The sequence below is a fragment of the Hemicordylus capensis genome, chromosome 3, assembly GCF_027244095.1.
Source record: "Hemicordylus capensis ecotype Gifberg chromosome 3, rHemCap1.1.pri, whole genome shotgun sequence".
In the NCBI taxonomy this organism is placed as follows: Eukaryota; Metazoa; Chordata; class Lepidosauria; order Squamata; family Cordylidae; genus Hemicordylus; species Hemicordylus capensis.
This window is the reverse complement of record NC_069659.1, coordinates 215,846,179-215,872,248: the sequence shown is the minus strand read 5'-3', so window position 1 is coordinate 215,872,248 and position 26,070 is coordinate 215,846,179.

The window sequence follows — 26,070 nt, the reverse complement described above, 5'->3', positions numbered from 1 at the left end:
ACTAGAAGTGCTGATGGCTCAGATGCAGGGAATGCAGGTCCCAATTGGATCCCTGGCTCGCCTTGCAGTATGTGAGCCAGCATCTCTGGGCAGTGGGTGGCAGTAATATTTGATATATTGTTGCTTTCCCCACTGGCTAGCTCCTGCTAGCAACCATTTAAAACAACAACAACAACCCCAAAATGTATCAGGAATAACAGCATGTCATGATATAGCATAATTCTGTGAAGAAGAAGAAAAAGGAGGGCAGCTGGCAAGAAGTAGCTTCTGGGAGGGGTGTGTGTGTGTGTGTGTGTGTGTGTGTGATGTACAGTGACATACACCTTCATCAACATCCCCTTCCAGCCAGAAACTTTCATTGGATTTCATGGGCCTCCTTGAAATCTCTGAACATTCTCCATCCCCATTTTTGCTAGGTTGAGAAAGAGAAGGGTCCTGATCAACCCTATTCTGTGCATTACTGGGGAAGATTGGCAGTGGTAGAGAGCCTTGTCTGCCATTCCTGATCTTCTCATAGAGTAGGAGTTCATGACCTGGGGTCCACTGGGTAGGTCGAGGTGACTTATGGGAAATTTTTGCTGCACTAAATGTGATTTGCTCCTTGGTGAGCCAGAAAAATATTCTTGCAAATAATTTGAACATAAGAACAGCCCTGCTGGATCAGGCCCAAGGCTCATCTAGTCCAGCATCCTGTTTTGCACAGTGGCCCACCAGATGCCGCTGGAAGCCTCAGACAGGAGTTGAGGGCGTGCCCTCTCTCCTGCCATTACTCCCCCGCAACTGGTACTCAGAGGCACCCCGCCCCCGAGGCTGGAGGTGGCCCACAGCCCTCCGACTAGTAGCCATTGATAGACCTCTCCTCCATGAAGTCATCCAAACCCCTCTTAAAGCCATCCAGGTTGTCGGCTGTGTAATTTGCAAATAATTATCCTGATTATTTATTTTGCTCCCATTTTTAGAGGTGCTTTATGAAAATACATACATGGAATGAGGGTCCAAGAGGAATACTCAAGGATTTGGGAGTTGCCAAAAGGTTAAGAACTGCTGTCATAAAGACACTCCCAAAACACTTCCAAGGAGACCCAAGGTTTTCGGGAACGCAGTTTGAAAATCATTGGCTTAGAGTTCAACTACAGTCATGGAATCCAGTCCAAATAAAGCAAGTTAGAAGCCCTTGAACATTTTTAGTTGGTGATTTAATCAATGGGACTACAGGTGAAACTCGGAAAATTAGAATATCGTGCAAAAGTCCATTAATTTCAGTAATGCAAATTAAAAGGTGAAACTGATATATGAGACAGACGCATTACATGCAAAGCGAGATAAGTCAAGCCTTAATTTGTTATAATTGTGATGATCATGGCGTACAGCTCGTAAAAACCCCAAATCCACAATCTCAGAAAATTAGAATATTACATGGAACCAATAAGACAAGGATTGAAGAATAGAACAATATTGGACCTCTGAAAAGTATAAGCATGCATATGTATTCAGTACTTGGTTTGGGCCCCTTTTGCAGCAATTACTGCCTCAATGCGGCGTGGCATGGATGCTATCAGCCTGTGGCACTGATGAGGTATTATGGAAGTCCAGGATGCTTCATTAGTGGCCTTCAGCTATTCTGCATTGTTTGGTCTCATGTCTCTCATCCTTCTCTTGGCAATGCCCCATAGATTCTCTATGGGGTCAGGTCAGGCGAGTTTGCTGGCCAATCAAGCACAGTACACTGTATACTTTTCAGAGGTCCGATATTGTTCTATTCTTCAATCCTTGTCTTCTTGGTTCCATGTAATATTCTAATTTTCTGAGATTGTGGATTTGGGGTTTTCATGAGCTGTACGCCATGATCATCACAATTATAACAAATTAAGGCTTGACTTATCTCGCTTTGCATGTAATGCGTCTGTCTCATATATCAGTTTCACCTTTTAATTTGCATTACTGAAATTAATGGACTTTTGCACGATATTCTAATTTTCCGAGTTTCACCTGTAAGACCTAGATAAAATACCGCATGTGTTTGAGTGGTTTTGCAAAAGTGAATACCACTTTTACTTACACAGCTGTTTGGAAAATAGTGAAAGAAATGCTGTGTTTTTATTGTTATGTAAGCCTGCACCACATATATATATATACAGTCCCACCATATTGCAGTATTATGACACAAATACACAGATCCACTTTGCTTTTCAACAGCAGCAGGGACACCAATCCAGGATGACAGGAGATGAGTGCAAAATCCACAAGTACATTCAAAAATCCGCCCTTGGATATATTCAAGATTTAAAATCAATAAAACAATGAGGAGATTCTCACGATCCACCAGAAGCAGGCTAAGGGAGCCTAGCCTGCTTTTGGTGGATCGTGTGCTGCCACGGGAGCCTCGCGACTCCCAGTAGCAAACCCTCCTAATTCCCCCTCCCCTTAGACGAGGTTAGAGGAGCGAGTGCTCCACTAACCGTGTCTATTTGATCATGTATTGCCACGGCGTGCCTCTGCGCCACAGCAACACACGAGGAGACCCCCCACCGGGAGGCTGAAACAAGGCTCCCCCTGGGGGTGTCTCCAGGATGCCCCGTGTGCTCGCATGGGACATCCTGGAACTTCCAGGGGCCACACGGCCCCTGATCCCCGCAGCCCCTGCCAGCTCTGTGATGGAGCTGGCAGTCGTATGGGCAGCCGATCCAGTCACCCAGGGCTTCCCTTCCAATTGTCTGCGGGGAGAGCGGACTAAGCCCACTCTCCCCGCAAACCCCCTAGAGGCGAGTCGTGATCGTGAGACTCGCCTCAGTGTTTTTAAAGGACTTCTACTTCCTCATTGCCAGAGATATAGGCACTTTAAAGGACTAATCACATAGCCTGAAACACTGGTGTGGGGTGGGGGTGTCTTAGCCTCCTCACCCTCCCGATCTGACACTCCTGAATAGCAGACAAATACAGTTATTGCTGTGATTTTGCAAAAGGTTAATTTAAAAAATCTCAATGATCCTAAGTAGCTGGGTGTTTTTTAAAAGAAGTTTCAAGTAACTATTAGCACAGTTAATTTTACACCTGCACCTTCATTGTACATTTGAAGGTTTGTTTGGTTTTCAGCCCCACAGAGAAAATTCTATTGATATGTTTTCTCCCTGTACAACCCTTCCTCTTGTCCTGCCACAGTTAACTCTCTTCTTGTTATTAATGGCACCCAAGTGAAAATATGGTAGATCTGTGGCCTGCCTCCTTAATAATGAATAAAGGTGATGCATTGTATGAAACTGCCTTAATAATTTACACAGTAATATCAAGCAAAGACTAACTGTAGTGGTCTGTGGAAAATATATCACACTGGGAAATGATTTATTAGCTGCATTGATGCTAAAATGCTAAAAGTTAAGCACTGAGACTTCAGACTACTAGACATGTAAAAGTTTAACACAATGCACATGTTTTTATTTTTGCTTCCATGTGTTTTACAGTTGTAAATAATTTTCTGGGTTTTTAGGCTCTTATAAATATACACCACACATAGCTTCCTTTGTGAAGATTCTTTCTGCCTTCAGTTCTGTTTGAAGAAACAGAGAAGAAAAGGCAAGAACATTTTTTTTTAAAGAAAAAAGAAAGACATTGCATTTGTGCCTTTGACTGTTAAAGTCAAAGTAAAAAATTCAGACCCTGAAACTGGGGGCTTGACTTATCTGGTTTTCTCTGGCTAAATCTTTAAGAATACACTTTTTAGAAATAAGGCAGTCTTTATTTCTATCTTTCCAAATGTTCCATCTAAACACAATTAAAGATACATTTTACATCGCAATTTGTACGATGTAAAATTGCTTGAAATATTCAAAAATGTAAAATCAAGCAATATGTTCTAAACAACAGAATTAGAAAGGAAAGAAAAAGAGTTAGGAAGATACATATTTGAAGAACCTATCCTTGGTTTCTGTTTGTGTTGGCTTTCCTTCACTTCCAGAAACAACCCTATGGCTGAAAGATAATGTGCAGCCAGAGTGGGCCAAGGGCTACAAATATATGCTTGGATCTGGAAGTCCTGGATTCAAGACCTGTCTTTGCCACATGCTTATTCACCCTGACCCTGCTTCCTTAGACATACCTAAGGAACTTCATGCTTGTACTGATGTGCAACTAACCCAGAGGGTTCTGGATCAGGACCTTGGTCGAGTTACTAAGCTCATGCTCACAACCATTTCTGGGGTTGCGGGAGGAGTCAGGGATGAACCTACCTACCTCCCAGGTGATCACTGAGCTCTTCTTCGGCACGTTGGTGTGCACCCACACAATCTGCACTGCTCCCAGCAGCGCGGATCACTGGAGGCCAAGAAAACAAGTCCTGACCGCCAGCAGTCCCAAAATGCACCATGCAAGTGGTGCGGTGCATTGGGGGATTGCCCTGTGAGTCGGGTGCTCTAGGCATCCAACTCTGTGTATGTTCCGGCTGCGTGTAGCCTGAGCATACACACGACCCCAGCTCTGGGGCTGACAGTATGAGATGATTGGTTAAGGGCTGGGGTAAAAAAGTCAGAAGGCAGGGGTGAAAGCACTGTGATTGGGAGTTATCCCAGCACTCCACACAAGCAGCCCAATCCAGGCTCAGCTGCCCTAGTCTGGGTTGGGTTGCTTGTGTGAATAGCCTCACTGTCTCTCAACTTCATCTTCATCTTAAATAATAGCACTGCTCTGAAGACTGTAGAGCACTTTGTAAATTTAAAGTATAAAATAATAATAAATAGTAGTGTATATTTGCCCACAAGAGATTAAGGAGCAGCATATTTTCTGCACTGAACTTCAACAGAAATACATGTTGTTGATATGTATTAAAAATATCTTTCCAAGCTTTAGTGTCTTTGGTGACCAGTCCAGCAGTAACAAACTTATCTACAGCTCCCCAGGCTGTTCCTGCCAGTTCCTGTTTATTTCCCCGGCAGACAGGGCCTTGGCTGGGGGGAGAGTGGCAATTGCCCCAGGCCCCATACATGGAGGGGCCCCCATCCAGAGTACAGTTCAGTATTTGAAACGATCAGATTGGTCATTATCATTCAAGACAGTAAACCTCCTCAAAATATAATGCCAGGATCTAGAGTTATTTCAGTATTTGGGATTATTGCATTAGCACAGGATGTAATGGCTGACATACTGTGCAACATTACACACATAGTGGGATGTAACCTTTGAACAGTTGCACAAGAGCGCTATTGTGCACTCATAAAAATTGTGCAAATGGAGTTGTGCGACATCACAGCTATTATATATAATGGCCACACTGTCACACAACTCCAGTTAACGCAATTTCTGAACTTGTGAATCTCTTTTACAGTCACTTTCCAGTAGAAGTAAAAATACTCAACAAATGCATGTAGAAGACATACGTAAGATAAAACAGTACCACAGGATGTCCGCCAGAGACAAGGAAGTGGGCAGGGGAAACTCAAATGAACATTGGAGTGCCCCTGGGCCTCTCAGTCTTAAAAAGACCCTACATGCAGATCACTGAAGAGTGGAAAATAAAGGCTAGAGATTCAATCTATTTTCTTTTCTCTGTGTGCTTCAACAGGGCGAAAAACTCTGGAGTACAACTGGATAAAGCTGCTTTTGCAACGTGAGGCAAATACAGGGAGACAGCTCAGTTGGCCTCAAGAGGGCTCAGAATGTGAGCAATTTCACACTGCTACTACCCAAATGGTACCATTTTGGACTGGGAGGCTGGGAGGCACAGTAAAAGGCATTATTTATTTATTTATTTAATTTATATACCACCCTTCCAAAAATGGCTCAGGGCGGTTATCATTATCATCCTCAGATGACATCAGATATCATTTCTTCCATTCTTCTTAGGCATCTGTAATGCTGCTTATCTCACAGTATAGTAGAATAATGGAATGTCAGGCCTTGATCTTGATTATGGTGCTGCTCATCTCACCTTAGGGTAATGGGAAATTTCATCTGCATCTCTTAGAAGGATGAGCCATGATCGCAGAACAGGGCTGCTGTGCTGCCGTAGTGCAGCCTAGCCAATCAGGGCAGGTGTGAGCGATCACCATCCCTCCACACACAAGTCACAGTTCCCAGCATACCAACAACCTGCTCACTGATCCAACTTCTGACAGAGTGGGACTAGTTGGTTGTCAGTGGGGCTGAGCATAAAAGGGAGCCTCCTTCCCCTTTTATTTCTCAGGTAATATGTATCCCAGACTATGGGAAACACTTATATTGGGCAGCAGCAATATAGGAAGATGCTGAAAGGCATTATCTCATACTGTACAGGAGATGGCAATGGTAAACCCCACCTGTATCCTACCAAAGGAAACCACATGGCTCTGTGGTCGCCAGGAGTCATCACCAACTCGATGGCACGACTTTTCCTTTAATATGGATTTAATGCTTTCAGCTTTAAGACTTTCACCATATAAACCAGTCACAACTGGCAGTTTCCGTGTAGGATGGACATCTCAGGGCATCAGTGAAGGAAGACTTACTCAAATCAACCTCTCACAGTTTAGCTGCTTGAGGGGATGTAGGAACAGAGCCAGTCTTGTTGACCCTAACCCTCACTGGCTCAGGATTCATGACAGAAATCTTTAAGGTATATGGAAATTGAAAAGTCAAGGCCAGCCTGAATTACTGATCCACATGCATTCTATAAATACACTACCACTAACAACACATATATACAAAATGAAAATTATGTGTCAAGGGAACGCAAATAATGCATCAAGAAAATGGAAATTCTTCATAAGAACAGAAATTAAGCACATCACTGCAATGGATGAACATGTCTATTACTTTGCAGAAAGCACTTTGCAGATATGAATTTGTAGGGAGAGGAAGTAGTACAATAAAATGAGGGCAGGGTAGTGGGGATACAGTCCATGTTATATGATGGGAAGAGTAGACAGGCAAGCAGGAAGGATACCAGATGTCCTTCTTCATCCATGACACTGGAACTATTTTTCACATTACTCTTCAGGGCGGGCAATTTCCAGGGTGGACTGGTGACCTTTGAGGTAGGTGGGCCTCAGAGAGTGGTCGGAGCTGGGGCCTTGGCCTCAGAGAAGGGGGTTGTTATGTTCACAAGACCCCCCTCACTCTCTTACTGCCAACTACCAGCTCTCCCAGGGGTCATAGGGCTCCATTGCCTCTGAGCACTCCTCCCAGTCTGGCCCCTCGTCACGGGCTGCCTGCCTGTTATATAGCCCCTGGCAGACAGGCTTTGGCCGGGATCTTGGCCCAAAATCCCACTAGACTACCCCCAGTCCTCGTGAGATGTCTGTGAAGTCCCGCAGGCCCTCACCAATTGCTATGCCGGTCCTGCCAGTCCCCCACATAGGCCAGCATGAGAGGCCACAGGTGAGTGCTCCACAATTGCCGGTCGCAGCTGGGGTCAGTGACTTTGGGAGAGGCTCCCTGTGGCCGTGATCAATCAGTGGCATTTCCTGACCCTCCGCCTCTTGACCCGTGGATCCCTCACACTGTTCATAGTTGTTGCCTGGACATGCTGAGACATATATGTACAATCATGAAGACTTTTTTGTTCAAACAACAGCAAAAGAGGAAAATGCACACATGAAACTGTGAAGGCTAAACTCATCCAAGTTTTGTCTCTGACAATTCTATAATTCCCTCCACAAACAGATTTCTCTTGTTCACATAGAGTTTTCTTTTTTGAACTCCAGTAATTAGCACTGTGCAGAGAGAACCTGACTTTCTATAAGCTTTCCTTGAAACCCCAGCAGTCATTTCAGAGTCTTCAAAATTAGCCTTTACATTTGCTTTAGACAAAATTCAGTGTGAACTATAGTAGAAGACAGTAATATATATGTTTCAATCATTCATAAAGCTAGATGTACAGTAATAGAGTACAGGGCGTCTGTAACTTCAACAGTTTAGTAGAAATGTAAATTATGGCTGATACAGCTTTTCTCAACCCTGCAGCTCAGGCATAGAACAAGCAACAACTGTTGAATTTTCACCTTCTAAACATTTATTATATGGGAATTATTTCCTTTGTTGCATTCAGTCACCCTCTGATTCATAATGTGTGGAAACATGTAGGAGGCACACTCTGCCACAGACAGGATAGTATATCGTTATCAACCACCTGAATCCCTAGAATATTGCTCTCTGATGAGGGAAGACTGAGTTAAACATCCTCCTTAGGTGTTGCCCGGAATTGTGATTATATATAGGATAGTAGGTACAGTAGATTGGCCTCTATTTCTGATGCTTATCACATCATTCTTGGGAGAATTCACTGTGAATTGGTCCTCCTGGATAGGAGGGATGTAATTCCCGAGGCCACTGGTGGGACTGGGTACCCTGTTCAAGATAAGAGGCAAAGGAAGCCAAACAGTGGCAAAAGCAAGTGCTCAGAGGAGCAGCAGGTCCCCCCACTCAGGGAGTGGCCCCAGCTGCTGTCCCTGCAGCCACTGCCTCCTCTGCCCATCCTGGTGGTCCAGCAGCAACAATAATGGTGCCCTATAGAGCCATGTCCACATTCCTGGCGAGGGCAACAGAGGTTCCAAGCTGCTCTGGGGTGACAGGCCCAATCACGCAGGCCTCAACACATCATGCAGCACGCAGGTGTGCTGCCATCAAACCTTAAAGGGGAGGCAGAGAGCATGGCACACTTGTACTTGTGTGGTTTGTGGACACATGGGGCACAGCCATGTCTCTACTAAAATGCTGAGATCCAATGCAAATGCTGAAAAATTCCCTGCCCATCCACAGAAAAAAAAAGCCTGTGACCTTTCACTGCATCAGAGGGGTGTCCCTATATGTGCACTCCTCTCCTGTGCGGTTACAGTGGGCAGGACCATGTACCCCTCCACCTGTTAGAATTGAGACCACTGTGTCCACCCCCTCAGAGTTCTTTAAACCTTGCTGACTTGGCGCTGCAGTGGGCAGAGGGGCATTTTGGGTGGCCAAAAAAGGTTCCATCCCTTGAAAACAGAAAACCACCAGAGATTTGTGAATCTCAACATATGCAATTCCTGTGCAAACTTCTTCTCCTGTCACCACAGAATGTTACTCTTTTGCACCATGGGCCAGACAGAGGTGGCTGCTGGGAGCAATTTAATGCCCCAAACTCAATGCAGAATCACCCTTTTTGGCAACCATGCTCCCCATGGGGGAGGGGAGGACAGACATGCCTGCTGTGCTGCTTGCAAATCACTTCCATATCCTGCATCAGGTTTGTAATACTCTTTCACTCTCCCCCCTGCAGGCTTACCAGTTCCAGAACAGTGAAGCCACTGCTATGAGAAGATGTCCTCGCTTCACCTGCAGAACCGGAAGAAGAGCCTGCACCTGTACCCAGAAGGCCACTCTTCAACATGAAGCATAGTGCACAGCTGAGGAATGGGAAGTGGGTGGTCCACTTGCAGCTTGCAAGGGATCTTGCCTCCCAGCATGCGGAGAGCTGCAAGGCCATCTGCTCCCTGCTCTGAGAACTGGACCACAACGAAGGAGCAGCAACAGGAGGAAGACAGGAGGGTCTTCCAGAATGTGATGCAGGAGGTGGTCTGGTCCTCAGAGCAAACAGTGCAGGAAGTGGTTGGTGCCATGGAGCGTTCAGATGCCACAGCAGAGAGATCTGAGTGATACATGGCCTTCCTGGTGAAGATGGCCAAATCTCTCTCTAGAATTGGCAATCACTGGCTGCTCTTCCTGCACAGCAGCAACTGTACCAGCCTCAGTTGCTGGTTCAGATGCACCAGGGGCATTCCCAAGCCACTCCAGGCTCTCAAGCACCACAGGTGCCCTTCATGGGTCCACTATCAGGGCCATCCCAAGCCCCTATGCCCTGGCATCACTACTGGCTTCCTTGATGTGTGCATAGGGTGGATGTCTGCCCTCTATGCCCATGACACCCCCGAGGTCACCCTTAATGGGTCCACAGCAGGGCTATCCCAAGCCAGCCCTGTCTGTGCAGCTACACTGCCACCCATGATGGGTGCACATGTGGAGAATTAGCCCACTGCACTGACCACGCCCCTGCTATCACCCTTTCTGGGAGGACAGGTGGGAGAAGGGCCCACTGAGGCCACTCACAGGCCACCACCAGAGAAGGCCCCAAGAAGGAAAATGCTTTTCTGGTGTACATGGGGGCACTCTCCTCCTGGGCTCACCTTCTGCAGGAGGACTGGTCCATAGACAGGAGGTGGGTACTGCCAAGGCATGACAACACCTGGCAATACATGGAAGAATTCTGTGGTTTGGGGTTAACAAGGTCTTCCCAAAGTGTGTGTTAAAATCTTGGCATGCATACCATATAATTGGCTTTTATAGAGTTGAGTTGATGTTGAGTACCCTTTTTGTCTACAGATTCTGCATGTTTTTTTATTAGACCATGATAAAGAAGCGTAATCCACTACCAAAGAATTTGGTGCCAGATCCTTGAAGAGGTAAGTGCAATCTTCTTCTTGCACTTTATACATATTCTCCAACTTTCTGTAGGTGGAGGCAGTACTTGATGGTTTTTGCCACACCTGTTCTGAGACTTGTAGCAGCACTGGAAGCATCGACAATGTGGCAGATTGCGATGTTTTCACTATTTGAAGAAACTTAAACACTGGGGCCTGTATCTCCTCAGCCATTTGTTTAAGCTCTAAGCTGAGAGTTTATGACCAGGGAGTGATAATTTCTATGCTCCTCTTTAGGTGAATCTGAAGAGTTCTTTAGAACTTTGTCATCAGGCGATGCCTCTGATGGGGTTTCTGTGTACTCAGATTGATATTCTGATTCTGACCTGGAGTCTTCCCCTCCATCAGAATGTTCACTTAGTTGCACACTCCTGTTGTGCTCCTCTATAATCTCCTCTGGTCACACTTCAGTAGGAGAACTAGAGGAATGTAGTAGTCATTTGTAGTAGTCATTTAGTAGTCACTGTAGTAGTCATTTGGGTAGTTGTTGCTGTTACTAATTCAGTCATAGCCGAAGTGTTTCCAAAGAAGCTTGACAAGTAGAAGTCGTCGTTGTGGCAGAAGTTACTGTGTGAGTCACAAGACATGATTGTGGACATCTAATATCTTTAGGGCACCAGAACATGTCCTCTTTCCTTGTCATATCCCCTGTGCAGTGTAAAACATGCATTTGCTGCTCGTAGTTACTACTTGGGACAAAATAGTCAATTGCAGATGAATGTACTGGTGAACATGGAGTGCATATTCTCCTATGGTAATCACAATCCCCACCGCCATGAGCACATCATGTTGCAAATGGTGGCCTCTTGGGACTGCCTCCATGCTTGATCTGGTTTCCAGCTGTAAAGTCTGTGTCTGTCTTCCTCCAGTGGTGTTCTTTGTGGCGTAGATGACATGGAAGGAGTTTTAGGAATTTGTATCACATCCTCATCATATCCCACATCATCCCTGAATGAATAAGTTGGTGAATATGGATAATCTCTTGAATGCATTGTGATCTTTGGCACCAATGGTATTGCTAAAATATTGCAGGGCCATGCACTTTCCAAGTTCACCTGCATGTCCTTGCTTATAGTTAGGGTATCCAATGTTAGTATTGCAGGCATTATCGGTGTTGATAACAGTGTTGGTGACTTAGCTGTTGTGATGATGATCAGTGCTGAGATCATTACAGTTGACTCAGACAATGTTGACGGGCTTGCAACAGTTTATACGGTTAGCCCTTTTCCCTTAGGTTTTGTTGGTTCTATCGATGTTAATGCAGAGGTGGAAATTGTGGACTTTGGCATCGATGTCAAATGTGCTGGTGTTTAGGGATGTGCACGGAACTGCGACGGGGAGGCTCAAAGGCAGTGGGGGACTCTCTTTCTTTAAGAGTGGGGGAGGGTGCACTTACCCCCCCCACACCGCTCCTCCCCCCCCCACTTTCCCCCCACTGGTGTCCATGTTTTACAAAGCTGATCAGGGCGGCACCGTACTTCCCTGCCACCCCGTTGCCCTCTTCTTCCGGATATGATCAAAGTCGCTGACTTCTTCGAACTGGTTCAGAGGCCCATAAAGGGCCATCAATTTTAGATATTGAGGACTGCTATGTTGACACCAAGTGCTTCATCAGTGTTGAAGTCTTTCCACTTGGACCCGTTGTCGTATGCATAAGTTTTGGGATAGCCAACTCTACTTATGTCTTGGATGCCACTCTCAATGGAGTAGCTACCGAGGTCAATGTTGATGTTGAGGCTTTTCTCGGGGTCAACATAATGACTTGTGGTGGATGCAATGCCAAGTTATATTAGGTGTCATTTAAACAAGGTTCCCAGTTCTTCTAGGTCTGTTTTGAAAAAGACAAAGCTTTGCACTTCTCACATGAAAGTCAAATGCTGGCTTTGTAAACAGAGCAAAATGTAATAATTAAACTCTCTCACTATCTCTCAGGTACTCAAGGAAATGAGTTATACAAGTAATGCAGCAAGAACCTTCCAATGCAGCACAGGCGATGGTCGGAAAGGAACTAATGGTAACAATGCTTCAACTACCTTTTCTAACAGATGTGCACAAGCATGGGGTAGAGCAGGAGCATCACACAGAGCTTCAGAATCTTACTGAGTTGGCTACTGTGCAGGTGCAGATGCTAGTTGTGTGAATACAACCAGCATCACATCAAGGACCCATGGTTTGCCCAGATTTTGTCTTAGGCCTAAACCTGAGCTTGCTCACAAACCACGATTTGTTTGGAGCCAATAAACCAAGTTCTGAAGCTCAAGGGCTGACTCCGATGTCATGCAGAACCTAGGTTAGTGCCAGACTCTGTGCAGTGTCCCTAAACCTTAGGAATGTGAATGCCGCCCTGCATCCTTTGTGTGAGTATCTTCCTATTTTGGTTAAAATAAGCCCAGTTTGGTTGTCATCTGAATGTTTAACAAAAGGAGATGAGTAGCTCTGAATCAATCATGGCTTATTCTAACCTACTTGTTTCAAGCTGCATAACCAGAGTTGGAAAGTAGTTACGTAGCTTGAGTTATTTGAAGCAAGTAGGTTAGAATAAGCCAGTATTGGTGGGTTCAGATGACATGACCAATCTTTGCTTATTTTAACCTAAATAGGAAGTAGACACTTGCACAGGGATGGGAGGGGGCATGTACATTCCTGAGGTTCAGGGACAGCATTCAGAGCCTGGCACTAACCAGAGGTCAGATGACATCCGAACAAGCCCATAGTCTGAAACTGGTTTGCAAACCACAATTAAAGCCATTATTCCACCCCAAGAGCGGGACTTTATGGACCAAAACTGACTGATGACATTACACTTCAAACCTTGAAGAAACAGAGCCCGTAATTTCATAACAATACTAAAAGAATGGGTGACAGGATGGAACTCTGCATTATATTCCTACAGAAAGAGGAGACTACAAATATCCCTACCAAATCTCTCACTCAGTACAGATCATCTACCAGGATGAACAAGGCTATTTCTGTCCCAAACAGAAGGCAGACTGAAATGAATCTATTTCTCCTAGGACCATTTAAAGCAAATCTGCCACTCCCTACTTGATCATTTTGGCTATCGTGAATCATGGTTAGACATTCCTTTCTAATTCCTCAACACCTGGGGTACACAAAACACATATATGTAAGTAGAAACAGATGAAGAAATTTTGGAAATGAATGTTCCCCTCCTATTTGCTCTGTATCCCCACTCCCCTCCTGAAATTTCTTTCTGAATCCCCATTTGAAGCAGTTTGTCTTGGACTCAGGCAGGGAAGAGCTCCCCTGGCTCCAAGGCAAACCAGTCCTATAATGGGTTTGGGACCAAAGTGAAGTGGGTTGACTCATCCTTCCCTTTGCCCTGAAGGCATCACAGGGACTTAACCTGGGGTGAGTTCAGGACTACATAGGGCAACAATGTTTTGAAAAAAAGTAAAATTTGAAGCAAATTACACTTCAAAGAGAGCCAAATGAGTTTCTATAGGACAAGTGACATTTCTCAGAGAGGTTTTGACCATCCTTAAGACTTAGATGGGGTGTGCAAATTACCCCACTTTCAGCTCTGAAGCCGCTTCAGAGGAGAGGAGAGGAGAGATGGTCTTGTGGTAGCTAGCATGACTTGTCCCTTTAGCTAAGCAGGGTCTGCCCAGGTAGCATATGAATGGGAGACTTGATGATGTGTGAGAACTGTAAAATATTCCCCTTAGGGGATGGAGCCAGTCTGGGAAGAGCAGAAGGTTCCAAGTTCCCTCTCTGGCATCTCCAAAATAGGGCTGAGAAAGATTCCTGCCTGCAACCTTGGAGAAGCCGCTGCCAGTCTGTGAAGACAATACTGAACTAGATAGACCAATGGTCTGACTCAGTATATAGCAGCTTCCTATGTTCTACTATCAGGAGTTTGTATGAGGACGAATGGAAACAAGCTCTCACCTCTTGTGCCAGCATGCTGCAACATGAGGGCAACACCTAAATGGAGCCCTCGATCTGCACCTGGTTGTGGGGGTAGGTTGTGAGCTTGATTCTGCCAAAACAGGCATTCTTGACTGAAAACTTTCAGAGAGAGTAATCCAGCTTTAAAAAAAAAGTAAAATTGCTGTTCCCTGTCCTTTAATTTTAGGATTAGGGAAACCATAGATACATATGGTTGTTATGCAAAGCAATAACAAAAACAAAACAGGGTGCCATCTAGCCTCACTAATAACAAAGGGAGTTTCCCCCTTGACTTGAATGGGTGCTGGATGGCAGTCACTGCCCTTTACAGGAATAATAACTCTTGGCTATCTGGAAAGTTACCAAATGAGATGTGACACTCATGTAATTAAATTTTTTTCCACCAGCCTGTACACCAATTACTATGTGAATATGTTTATGTTCAGTGGTTCTCCAAGGCTTAGCAACATAAATACAACCACAGGACTCATTGCTATGCAAGACAGAATTTCCCATGAGTGATGGTTATACAGCTGGATAGGGGGAAATGTATTAGGCCCTGTGCTCTGTTCTGGCTAAGCCATGCTACAAGCTTTGAGCCTTCCTCATTTCCTCATAGCAAAAGAGAAGCAAAAACACCTCAAAGGAGGACAAATTAATTGACTCTTGCCTTTGATTATGGTAGAATGCAGCATCTGCGTGGTGCAGATGTGCACGTAGGTAATTTTGGAGCATGGACCTAAAGGCCTTTGGACTTGGAGGACCTCCCCCTGCAAATTAAGCATCATCATGCTCGGCTGGGTGACCACACCACCCGGGACAGACTAAAGAGGATTGGGGGGCTCCCAGGTGCTGTGGAGGCCCTGGACTTGGGCCCCAAAGTCCAGGGCTAAGAGCACCTCTGTACATGGATCAGCAACTAGACACCCCAAGGCCAAAACCGGCCTCTAAGGAGGAGTTGACTCCCTTCCTCATTATACCTCAGAGGCAAGAGGAAACAGTGACTGTCACAATGGGACTCACTTGCAGACCATTGTGTTACTGACATCACAAGATTAGCATCTATCAGTGGCTACCAGTAACAATGACCATGTGCCACCTCCAAGTTCAGAAGAGGTTAGTCTCTAAATACCACCTGCTGGGCAGCAAGGGCAGGAGAGAGTTGTTTGTTCATATGTCCTGCTTCTGGATTTCCTAGAGGCACCATGTTGGCCACTATGGGGAACAGGATGCTGGCCTAAATGTACCTTCTCTGGGCATTAGCAGAGCTCTTCTTTGCTTGTGATTTTTAAAACAATCAGCTCTTCATCTGAAAATAAATACAATCTGTTTGTGCTGCTGGTGTTTTAAAGGAACTTCCTGCTAACTTTTTCTAGACAGCAAGTGCATTCCCATTCCTGGGATAGTGCTGTGGGGAAAGGGTCCTATTTTTCACTGGCTTTTGCCCTTCAAACCTTAATGTAGAAAGCAACTCTATCTTGCTCAGATTTTTCGCATTGCCTTTGTTCAGACTAGGACAACAACAGATGAACATACCTTCTGCTGAGTTAAGCCAGTGATCAAGATCAGTATTGTCTACACTGAAAGGCTGACATCCTAGCAAAGTGTTTGTGGAATGATGCTGTGTTTGTTGAACAAGCTGCTGCAAACCAGTTCCACTACACTGAGAATTTCCATTCCAGACTAGTGTTATGCTTCTGCAACTGTCCTAAGGCAAACTGGGTATCAGAACACCTAGGGTGTATAACCCAAGCTGTAGCTGAAGCAGTGTGCCCTTGTGCAATCACATTGAATGATCTATGCTTGCTCCATGTTTGTGCCTTTGTGTGCCATGTTTGTGTAGGTGCCACAGCTACATGCTCTTCTTGTGGTTTCACAACTTTATAAATTACACAAATGCTTCTTTAGCAGCTCTCCAGAATTTCATCAGTGATCTTTGCCAGAGATTGAACCTTGGACCTTTTGCATGCAAAGCATGTGCTGTACCACTGAGCTACAATCCTTTTCTCATGCCTTCTTTGGAGGATTGCTCCTCCATCTTTCTCCTGAGCAGCTGGAGACATTCTCACTGAATTCGGATGTGCTAGAAAACCAGAGGTCCCTCCACCTCTGGTTTCCCAAGCCATACATCTGAATTGGTGAAACCAGAGTTAAGGGCAAGAAGGGACCAATGGTTTCCCTTCTCAAACTCCACTCTGAACCTTTGGTCGGAGTGGAGTTTTGCTGCCCTTACCTCCAGTTCTGTGGTACCAGCATTACATCTGGATGCTGGCACTGCAGTTCAGCTCCAGAGAACCGGAGTTGAGGGAGGAAGCTCCTCCCTCACTCTGGCCCAATTGGCTGTGTGGGCTATCCTTCTTGCTGACTGCAGAGAGGCAGCTCTCCTGAATGTCTGAAATTGGAGAGCGGAGGAAGGGGATTGAAACAGAACCATGGGTCCATTGGTGGTTCTGCATTATGTCTGAAGGTGGCCTCTGTGTCCAGCATTTAAGGGGGCTTTTCTGCCATATGTAGAGGAAAGAAAGCTATCTATATGAATTGTTAGCAATAGTTAAATAATCATTTGGTCTTCACATTTCAGGCATTCTGAGTTCATATCAAAAACAGTGGGTAACATCCAGACTAGGTAAGGCATGCGTAAGTCCAAGCGAAATTAATAGGACTTAAGTTAGTTATGACTAACTTGTCTCAATGATGTTTAAGCATGACTAACTAGTGTGGATGCTGCCCATAAGAACTGTCTTATTGAATCCAAGGTCCACCTAATCCACCATTCTAATTCAAATAGTGGTCATTCAGATGCATCCAGGAGCTCACAAGCAATCAATATGCATTTATTTTCTTATTGAAAACACTTGTATTTCTTCCCCTAAGAGTGTGTGTGTGTGTGTGTGTGTGTACACTGAACCTTAAACTCACCACCTTTACATTCAAGTTAGCATATAAGGCACAGGGTTCCCCCCCCCGCCCCCCAATTTCATCTTGAACATTTTCCATAGTAGAAATCCAGCTGAAGATGGCATTTTGCTGCAAAAAGCTTTTTTACAGGGAAGAGGGGGAAAGTAAAATAAAATAAATGTGTGCAATAAAATATGGGCACCACTGTGTAGTGGAATCTAGTTTGGTGTAAAGCTGTTTGGATCATTTCTAATTCCAGGTGTTAGTGTTACAGGCTGCTCAAATTAGAACGCTTTCACTGTTATTGTGTTTTTTGCATCTGTAATTGTGTTTGTTATTTGCTGCAAGCTACACTAGTGCTGTGCATAGAACCGGCTGGTCTAGATCGGTTCAAGTCCGAACTGGACCCGAACCAGATTTGGCCAGTTCGGTCTGGTATCCCCTTGAAACCCCCCTCATTTGGTCTGGAGGGGGTGTTTCACAATTTTTATTTTTAAGCACTTACCCCCTCCGGGGGAGTTGTTTGAGGTGGCGGGGGGTCCATGGAGGTTCCCTCTCCCTCCACTGGCCTCCCTCATGCTCCTAATTGGCCATCTGGCCACTCTTCAGCAACACACGAATAGAAACCCAACTGGGAGGCTGCAAACGGCCTCCCAGACTCAGGGGTCTCTCCAGGCCCTTCGCCTGCGCACTCACATGGGGCATCCTGGTGCACGCACACTCGAATGGGGCATCCTGGAACTTCTGGGGGCCATACGCCCCCAAATCCCTGCAGGGTCTGTGACGGAGCTGAGAGTCATGTGGGCGGCTGATCCAGTCGCCCAGGGATGCCTTTTGATCATCTGCAGGGAGAGCAGGCTAAGCCAGCTCTCCCCACAGACCCAGAAGAAACTCTTCTCACTGATCATGAGAAGAGCTTCAAGGTCTTCACCAAGAGAGGGATCCTGGAGGGACACAAACCACGGACAGCTTCAAGGGGAAATAAATCAATACCTTGACTAGTTTCAAGCAGGAATGGGGTTCACAACAGAGGAAGCATCTTGTAGCAGACTGCCCAGTTTTTATTACTGCTATCCAGGCTGAGTAAATTGGTCCTGCCCCATCCCTAGGGAAGATGTGGCTGCTTAAAGGGACCTTGCCCAATTTTCTAAGTGCTGGCTTTGGTAAAACTGCACTAAGACTGGCAGGTTCTATGGGGACTCTTCCATGCACTGTCACTTCTGGGGGCAGCAATTGCCCTAAGCCCTGAAGCATCCCAGGCCCCATGCCCTTCTCCAAATAAAGCACCCAAACAGCCACTGGCACCTATGGTGGTGGCTTCAGTACAGTTCCAAGGGCAGAGCTGGGAGCAGCAAAGCCTCGTAGGGGATGGAGAAGAGGGCTGTCCCTGCTGCTTCCAGCTCCTCAGTTGCCTCAGTGGTGGCAGGTAAGCATCAGCATCTTCCAAGGAGGCATGAATAAGCAACAGAAGAGCTCTTCTTCACTCAAAAGGAGGGATCTCTTTACTGGGTGGTGCTGCCACCCAGTAAAGCACACTGCAGAATACAGTCCTTGCAGTGGGGGCTGGAGGCAGCAGGGAAGGATCTCCATTCTGCCTTGTTTAGGGCCCCACACTTTCACCCCTGCATCCCAGGCCCAAGTCAGAGATGAAGGCAGGACTGTCTCCTCAAGCACTTACCTCCTCATACTGGGGGTAAGTGCTGTCTCGGATTCTTCTGGGTCTTGGTGGCATGGCTTAACTCAGAATGTGGGTAATAAGGTCCTCACACTTTGGCCACCAATTGGGGGGTCTTGGGGTCATGACACTTGCAAAAATATCTCAACTACGATCTTGGGGGAAATAGGAACCTCAATTTCTGTTCTTTAATCTCACTATGTTTCTTAAAGCATTCACTCATGTAATTTCAACTGAGGACACAATGTCTTTTTAAAATAACATTTTAAAATCAGACACTGTCTATCAACTAAGGATTTATCATACTGAAGAACATCATGATCTCCCATAAACTTTCCTCATGTTTGTGACAGAAAGTAAAGAATTGTAGTAGAATTTGAATGCAATGGAATTAATGAATTCATCTGACTTTAGCACAAGTTTGAATAACAAAAATAAATGCTTGAATTTGGTGTAGCTATTTTAGTATATATATTAGTTGTGTGTGTGTGTGTGTGTGTGTGTGTGTGTGTGTGTGTGTGTGTAATAAATGTTTATGATGCTACTCTTTCATTGTTGTTACTATGGACAGATCTGGTCATATATGGGCTTTCACATCCCACTGATTGCAGGAAGAGAACTAATCATATGCCTAAGTCTACCTGAAAATCAATGGGACTAAAAGTGCTTTTCTTGTATGAATCATACCCCTTGAGTCTTTCATTCTAAAGAAATTAGTATTACAAGAGTGGAAGCATCTTCAAAAATAAAAGCAAATAATACAGCAATCATTTTAAAAAGACCTCTCAGAATTGATTCATAATGCATGCTCACTACAGAATGCAGCAATAACTTGCATGTTGGAATGAGCCACTGCTGCTCAAACTCTACAGACAGAAGTTCCATACCATGCCACATTGTCTAAACTCCAGTGCTTTCCAAATGCAGCCAGATCTACATATGTAACAGAATGAAGTAGGAATCAGGGGGTCAAATAGACTGTATAGACGACAAGTGCAAGATAACATTTTTAGCATTCTCTTGTGTAAAACTTTCCTTACAAGAAATAAACTAGGGATGTGCGAGTTGGCTCTATTTGAGCCGGGCCTGACATAGAGCCGGCCTGGTTCAGGTGGTCCGAGTTCAAATCAAACTGGCCCCCAGTTCTAAGAAATGGTTTGCAGACCAGCTGAGGCCTACTTGTAAAGGGGAATCCTTGAAGATGCCCCTTTACAAGTAAAGGGGGCATCCCTAATCTTTAAGATAAAGGCATGGGGGTGGGGTGGAGAAAGCAAGCAGCCTTCATACCTTTACAGGAGATGGAGGTGGAGGTGACAGAGAGGCATTGGAGGCAGTGGGAGACAGCAGCAAGGGCTCCCTCAAGCCCCTCACTGGCTTCCCAAAAGACAGACAGGCTGGCTGTGGCCCCGTTTAGGCCTTGTGCATGCACAGAGGCCACGGAAATGGCCTCTGCGCATGTTCAAAGGCCCAAACGGGGTCACAGCCAGCCTGGGCTGTCATTTGGGAGGCCGGTGAGGGGCTTGGAGGGGCCAAACAGGTTCCTTGCACATCCCTATAGTAAACAAGCACAGAAGGAAACCAACAATAAATTTCTTTTTCCTGTGACAGCTCTTTATTTACAGAGAATGGTTTATTTTTCTTTTTTACATGGGAGTCACTCAAAAATAGTATCCCCCCAGCGACAGTCTAGAGATACACTTCACTTTATCGCTTCAGAATTTTGCCACTTCATTCTGCTTATGTGGACCAGCCCTGAGTTGCATCACACATTCCTTTGTGAGTCATCAAATGATGGCAGACAAAGTGATTACATACATTGTGTGAACTAGCCCACATGCATTGAATTGTCTGGGGGTGGGGAGCTGATAGCGAGATGACAAGAGTGTAGGTTATTTTACATATATGGTTTTCAATTATTGTTCCTATGAGTGGCAAGGGAGAGAGTTTTGATTTCACACTTTTCATTCAGTTTGCTTCCATCTTGCCTAGCACAGCTGCAGAAGCTTTGTTGAATACTGACAAAAAAGGGAGAAAGCTGCCCACTGACGCACTTCTTCAGATAAGTTCTGATGTGCAATTTTGGGGAGCTATAATTATGTTTTCATGGGTTTTTTTTCTTCTCCCATGCTCTTCCGCATTTGTTCATTCATGATGCAAAGTGGTGAATATAAGCAAGCTGAAAGGTCTTAGCTCTAGGATATCCCTGGAAAAGTACAAGGAATCTGGCAGGGCATGTACCCAATGAATGAGATGTGAAACGAGTTCCATGACAAATAGGCACCCTGTAGGCTAGAAGTGTCACAATATATTTAGGTCTCATCCCTACCCATTTCATTAGATCCTCTTCATTTCTCACACTGTTATTTAGCGGAGCACCAGAATTACCCAGCATTTATATCACAGGACCAGGATGTGGCACCAGGGAGAGTTCAGAATAATTCATATTACTTTGTTACTTTGTTCCCCACCCCCACCCACCCCCACTCCTAAAAATCATAAAGCTAAATTGATTTTCATATGAGGTTCAATGTATACCATCAGCAGAAACAAGTAGCAAAACCTTTTTACAGATGGTACCAATTCAGGCTGCAAGTGGTGGTTTGGTGTAGGGTTTATGGGTTTGAATATACACATCAAAAACTGACATGTCTGGAAGAAGGACTTGGACATGCCTCCTGTCTGATAGATTAGTCTTCCATGTGAAATGAATTTTTTCCCTATGGAGGAACATTCAAACATGCCACTCCCACCAGTAGCTGGAACTGGTACAATCCAGGAAAAGCATTATCACTCAGACCTGTTAATAACATGAACTAGGCCTGCTCAACTTAGACCCCACCACAGCTGTTTTTGGACTACAACTCCCATAATCCCCAGCCACAGTGGCCAATAGCCAGGGATTATGGGAGTTGTAGGCCAACATCTGCAGGAGGGCCAAAGTTGAGCAGCCCTGACGCTGCAGCATTTTAATTCTTAGTCAGGTCAACGAAGTGTTATAGGTTGTATTTCTCTGTTTTTAAGTGACTTGACCTACTGATAATTTTTGTCTGTTTAAATTAATTTTGCATATTAGCAAAACTTCGAAAAGGCCTGATGAGACTGAGGGCCAAACTAGATGTTACATGGATACTTGTTTTTTGATCTCCCCATATAATTTTCTTCTTCTAAAACAAGCTGCAGAAGCTCTGATTTGAACCAGGGCTACAGCATGGAGGAATGGTAGATTAGGGCTGAGCTTGAACTGCAGTTTGAGTACTGGTTCAGCCTGGGGAGGGGAGCGGGTAGCAGGAGCTTTAAGAAAGAGGAGAGCAGGTCATGAAGCACCCACGCATGTGAAGACATCATGTGCATGCTGGCACCATGTGGGGATTCTTGGGCCAAGGGTGTTCCCAGGAAGAAGCTGCATGGGGCGGCGGAGAGCAGGTATGGACCTGTTCTCCTCTTTCTTAAAGCTCTCTCTCCCCGCCCTGCACTGAACCAGTGCTTGAACTGCGGTTCGAGCACACCCCTATGGCAGAGGGGGTTGGGACTAACCCATTCCCACTGCAACACACTGATCCAAATAGGTCTCTGGATCTTTCCTTGCAGAAGGGAAAGACACACAGAGAGACCCAATGGCTAACAGCAGCTCTGGGCTGAGATAAGCCATTTATATTGGGACTATGGTAAAGGGAAAAGGTCAGACACACACACACCCACCCACACACACCCCAAACACTGCTTCCTGGCTCCAATATAGTTGGTTGAAAGGATTAAGATGAAATATGAAAAGAGGCTCAAAATTTTAAGGGTATTTGTTATGCTTGTTTTTTATACCTCACAATAACTAGCAATATGGGGATTAATCACATGTTAAACATTCCCTTACACAAATTGGGCAACATTCCTTTAAACAGGATGGGGGAGGGGTGTGACAGCTGCCTTCCCTGAATGGTCCAATTGAAGTCTTTGGTTCAAACTTTGCCAAGAAACCCATGAGGTTGCCTTAGACAAGTCCCTATTCTCTCACCCTCTGCCTCCCCATCCCATCTGTACAGATTACAAATACCATACTGTTCTGCCTGCCTTTCAGGGCTGTTGTAGGGATCACAAAGACAAAGCATGTGAAGTACTTTGAGCTCTCAGATGTTAAGTATTATTATTCACATAGGAGCTAGTTTTTTTAAAAAAAAGTTATCACATCATTGGAAAGAAATACCATCTTTATTTTCTTTCTTTTTTCCATTTCCTATAACAATAACACACCTGAATCAAAATAGTTTCAAAAATAAGCCAATGTGTCCTTAAGTACAAGTGTTAAAGTTTGCCCTCAACTATCAATTAAAGCTGATTTAATCTACTGATTAAACCAGTTAAAGTTTGCAGCCCAAATCTGGCATAATCCAAAAATCCCATCCTTTCTCTATTGGTAACATAGTTTAAAAAGTTTCCTTAAAATAGTTAAATGTTGTTGTTAATTTTAAGTTTTACTAATGGAAACCTTCAACTTGATGCAGAAGCATTAGCTCCTAGTAATAATGGCTTAGCTGATAAAGCTGTTAATTGAACTCCTATTTGAAATGCCACAGTGCCTACCGGTATTGCCCTTGTGGCTGAAAAATACCCAACAGAGTTATTAAGCAATATCATAATTGATCAGTCTTCATGAAAATAGGATTGCACTTTGAAAAAGAAAGTATATAAAGAAAGAAATATAGAACCAGGAAATGAAATTAAATCTTTTTATGTGCCTACCTAATTATTAGAGCTTTGAAAATAATTAAATGTTTGCTCTTCATTCCCTCCTACCTCCTTTTGCCTTAGGAGCTAAACTGCTGGATCTCTTATAGGTCTCCTTGCTACATACTGAAACTAGGAAAGTAAACTGTGTTTCAGAGAAAACCTGTGCTTAACTAAGTGAGGCAGACTACCTTTGACAAAGGTAGTTTAGACAGAAATGGATCATACATTTCATGTTTAAAGCGAAAAACTCGATGACATAATAAAGGGCTGCTGGTACATTATGTCAAAATTTAAAAGCTTTTAAAATGCATCTCCCTACTGTGTCATAAATTTTACTCCAGTGCAGACCCCCTGCTACCCACCCAAGTAGGTCATGATACTTCCAGGTAAGAGATGCTACTGCATTTGAATATTAAATAGTTACAGCTACTTTTTAAATAACTATTTTCCCCCTACCAATTTGCAAATTAGAATATTAAAAAAGTTAAATAGGTCAAACAAAAGTTTCCTGGAGTTTAGGGACTTTAGAGGGGTTTTTTAAAAGGGTATTTTGGTTCTGATGTGCTACTTTACTAGGAAATGAAACAGAGAATATGAAAGATGGCATTTTGCATTGTAACATTTTTTTAGAAATATGTTTTGATTTATCTTTTTGAAACACTGTTTCAAAGAGGTGATTCTATTTAGGTATTGGTAATTTATAGTATTACCCCTGCTAACTAGGTGAAGTGGCACATTTTAAAGTGGTGTTGCTCTTCTTTTTGCAGAGGGAGAGCAACCAGGTGTGGAGCCAGCTGAACAACGGCCTAAGTCCGGCCCTGCCCCATGGCCCCTCTAGCGATATCCCATGCATGTGGTGCCACGCGCATGGGGCTTGGCCCGGGCTCTGGAAGAGCTCCGAAAAAATTTCTCCACCCAGGCCTGGGCTCCAAAGAGCCCCGAGCAAGCTCTCCCCTGTCCTTTTCAGGCAGTGTTTGCTGCCTGACAGCCTTTATTTTGTTTTCTCTCCCTCCAGCAAGGGAGAAAAGGGGAAATAGATGTTGTTGGGCAGCAAGCGCTGCCTCAAATGACAGGAGAGAGCTCTCCCGGGGGTCTCTGAAGCCCAGGCATAGGCAGGGGGAGTTGACTCAAGGCTCTTTGAGAGCCTGAGCCATGCCCCCCTGCAGGATATGGTGGCCCTTTCCATTGGCGGCCCAGGTTCTTTGAACCCATTTGCACAATGGTGGCTCCTCCCCTGAGAGCAATTCTTCCTTTTCAATGCAGCATAGTCTCCCTCACAGTGGCTTTTGCTAGTGTCTCCCTGGAGTGTGTGTGTTTTGTTCTATAAGTCCCTTTGTGACAGGGAACTATATTTTTTGTGGGTTGTTTTTTTTAAAATGTAAACCACCTAAAGAACTTTTTTTTTAAAAAAAGCAGCATATAAGTATTCTAAATGTTTTAAAAATAATTTAAGTTTAACTGACTAATCGATCAATTTTTGTCTCACCAACAGCTATTACAAAGATTAGTCAAACACATTTTGCAATATCAGATCAGCAAATAAACAAAAACAGGTGGCAAACTAGCTTAGGTAAGTTTCTTTCTTACAGTTAATTGATCAAAATCTAAAACTGGTTTCGAATGTACTGTAAAATCTCTTATCTTGAACTGGAATGAAATTCGTAGACACAAGTGGTAATTGGTTCAAAATAAGTGGTTTGGTAATCAGATACTCTGTTTTAAATTGCATGATTAACATTTTTGTTTTCCTGGTGTTTTTTTTAAAATCCTGTTGCATTTTGTTTGTAAAACCTTTAAAACATTCAAAAATCATTTAAAAGAGAATCACTTCCCCCTAACATTAAACAGGTACCATTGTATTCATTTTATAGTTGCACTGAGTTTGATAATATTCTAAATAAAGGTGAGCACTAGTTAAAACTGGTAAAATTTGTTTGAACTGGTTTTTAAAGTTAGTGTCTGAACTGAACAAAGAAAGAGTTTAAAAAAAACCCCACTGCTGAACTTGAACCCAAATTTGTAATGGTTTGACACCCTGGTTTCTAAGGTTGACACACAGACTTGCCTGCCAGAATGCTACAGGCAGTTCATTGTACAGTGTTGATGGTTACAATGTTGACCGGGAGCCCACCTAACACAGGCCAAGGAGGCCCATGTAGGGAGGAGGGGGAGCAGCTGGAAGGAGCTTGCCACCTCCCATCCCAGAAAAGGGGAAACTCTTTGCTCCTCGCCCCAAATCCCTGCAGCCTCTGCCACTAGCACTGGCCCGTGCCCCATCCCACCCTCCCTCCCTGGGTAAAACTGGTAAAGAATTTGTTAAGGGGAACTTTCCCCTCCTCAACCCCCCCTTCCCCGCAGCCTTTGCTGCTGCTGCCACCATATAACAGCTTTTTTTAAAAAAAAAAAAAACCCACCACCATAGGGGGGACTTTCTCCTCACCCTCA